The sequence below is a fragment of the Lepidochelys kempii genome, chromosome 8 (assembly GCF_965140285.1).
Source record: "Lepidochelys kempii isolate rLepKem1 chromosome 8, rLepKem1.hap1, whole genome shotgun sequence".
Lineage (NCBI taxonomy): Eukaryota > Metazoa > Chordata > Testudines > Cheloniidae > Lepidochelys > Lepidochelys kempii.
The window spans coordinates 23,251,626-23,254,334 of NC_136387.1; the positions used below are offsets into that span (position 1 = coordinate 23,251,626).

At 43.3% G+C, this 2,709-nt stretch overlaps 1 non-coding gene across 1 annotated transcript; it reads right to left on the minus strand.

Moving 5' to 3' along the window:
• Window positions 1-2,030: 2,030 nt before the first annotated feature.
• On the minus strand, window positions 2,031-2,222 carry LOC140916665 (U2 spliceosomal RNA). Its single transcript, XR_012160582.1, has one exon. It is a non-coding gene; the product is annotated as a U2 spliceosomal RNA (small nuclear RNA).
• Between the last annotated feature and the right edge of the window lie 487 nt (window positions 2,223-2,709).

The following is a 2,709-nucleotide window of genomic DNA, read 5'->3' on the forward strand; positions in this document are numbered from 1 at the left end:
ACCAAGAAGCAGAAGAGGAAATCGATACTTGTATTACAGAGCTGAGAACTTTGGCATCCACATGTAACTTTCGAGACATTAAAAATTCCCTAATTGGAGAGAGAATTATATGTGGGACACGCAATTCTCCTTAACAGGACAGAGTGTGGGGAGAAGGGGATTTAACCCTGGAGAAGTGGCTTCAAATAGCAAGGGCAGCTGAATTGTCCATGAAAGGGATCAAAGTAACAACAATCACTAGTGCAGAACAAGTGCACAGGCTCAAGCTGAAGGAACCCAGGAGGCAGGGCAGAGACTGACCAGCCAAGAATGCAGACATCATGCTGCAGTGTATATACTTTGGAAAGCAACACTGAAGGCAGAAAGAAAAATGCCCAGCCTGTGGGTAGTGGTGCAAAGGATGTGGGAAACAAAACCAATGTATGTCCCAGTACTGAAGCCACCCCTGGAAGAAAGGCAGAAGTACACGCAGGGATTGAGGATATAGAGACTTCCAACAAAGTTTCTGCAGTGCACTTCTAGCAAACCCAAAAACCTGCAGTTTATGCACACTGAGGATGAAGGCGGCCAGCCATTCAACTGCCATATTTGCAACCATGCTATTAGATCAACGACCAGTTAGATTCCAGATGGATCATGGAGCCTGCTGCAATTTAACCCAGCAACACAGATAAGCATCAATATTAGACTGGAGGAATATGACCCAAGTGCAATAAAACCATTCTGAGACCAATGGGCAAATGCAGGCCATTGATAAGAAACCCATGAAACAAGAGACATAACTTGGAATTTATAGTAGCTGACACATTGGAGTACCACCCACAGCTGGGCAGTGCAAACCATGGATTTGCTTGCAGTACAATACCAAAGTATCCTCAATGTGAGAGCAGGCCCAGGCCCCTGTCCAGCATTCTAACAGAATCTCAGGACATATTTCAAGGACATGGACACCCAGATAGCAAGCTGGAATTAGAAGTAGACCCCAATGTGCAGCCTGTGAAACTATTGAATGCATTAACCCTGGTGGAGCCACTGACGGTATAGGCAACCATGCAAAGAAGTGGCATCATTACACCTGTTGAGACTAGCTCAGAGTGGATTAGTAGCCTAGCAGTGATGAGAAAACCATCAGGTAAACTGAGTATCTGCATTGATCCAAAACCACTTAACAGAAGGGCTAGAATCCTAGCTGCAGTTGCAGCATCTCCGTAAACAGTTCTCTTAATAAAGAGGCAGTTGAGTTTTAGAAGCAGGGTCTTCCCCCCTCACACACACACACACACAGCTTTACCGGCAGGTGGTACATGAAACAGAGTGAGGAAGTTAGTTATCGTCAGCTTTGAAGTAACCTTTACTTCTGTTACTGCTAGTTTACATTCACCGCACAGCTGCTGTTAGTGAGATTTGCAGCCTGTGATACATCACATGTCCAGCACCCCGGAGTTCGCAGTGACATGCAAGGAAAGCCAAGAAAAATCACCAGTTCTTCTGTTCCAAAAATACTTTTGTTACAGACAGTGCACATGCTGCAGCAGATCATTGCACCAACCAAAAGCAAATGAAAAGACCCAAATTCTCCTTCAAACAGCTCCAGTTCTCCAAGACTGAAGGAGTTCACAGGCAGAGCTGCATGGAATAAACAAGTACCCAAGAACTTTAGGAAACACTAACATTATTTCTCTTTACAATGTTGTCCGTAACACCACAGAAGAATGGTAAGCTACTGCATCAACAGGGATTTGCCCCCGGTTCGTATGTGTGAGAGGCTACAGAGAGAGTGTGTGTCTGTGTCCACTGAAAGCGTCACACTGGTAGAACCAGTGATCTGTGAACACGTTATAAAGGAGAACACCACACCAGCACTAGAACACATATAAAAGTCCTGTAGAATCATGGCTTTTCCCCTTGTGATAACAAGGACATTGCCTCTCTCATAGCACTTTTTATCTGCAGGTATCAAAGCACTTTATCTAGGAGGTGAGCATCATTATGCCCTTTTTACAGTTGGGGAAACTGAGGCAAAGAGTGACGTGACTTGCCCAAGGTCGCCCAACATTCCAGTGGCAAAGCTGGGAATAGAAACCAGATCTCCAAGTCCCAGGCCTGTGCTCTATCCACTAGGAAAAACTGCCTCAAATACTGCCCCCACGCAGGGGATGTATCAGATATTAATCTGGTAATAGCTTCTATGTTTGATCTTAGCCAAAAGGCTGAGAAGTGATGCTGTGTAAGGTTTACAAAATAAAGTTTCCACTCTAATGTCTCAGTAGTTTGGAACTGTACCTGTGTAACTCAATTGCATCAAATTAGTAAAGTCCTACTGCCCAATGAGTTTCCTCTTGACTAAATACACATGAAATGTCTCTCAGGGGTCAGTTCTTGAATAGTGCAGTATCTATTTCATGCCTGCAATATTTTACTAAATCATAACTGAAGGAAGTTTTATACTGGCGTGGTCTGATTTCATCAACATAATTGTATATACCTTTTTCCCTTTGAATATATTTCAATTGATTTAAGATAAATTTCACACATACATTTGGGAAGCGATAGTGGAGAAAGATAGATACCGAGATGAGATGCAGAGTGCAGATATAGATATATCTCTACACCTCTGTACCTTTACTTTGCAGCTCCTCTTTGTGTGTGTATCTTTCAATTTTATATATTTTACACACACACGCACACACCACCCCTCTATGTCTATAT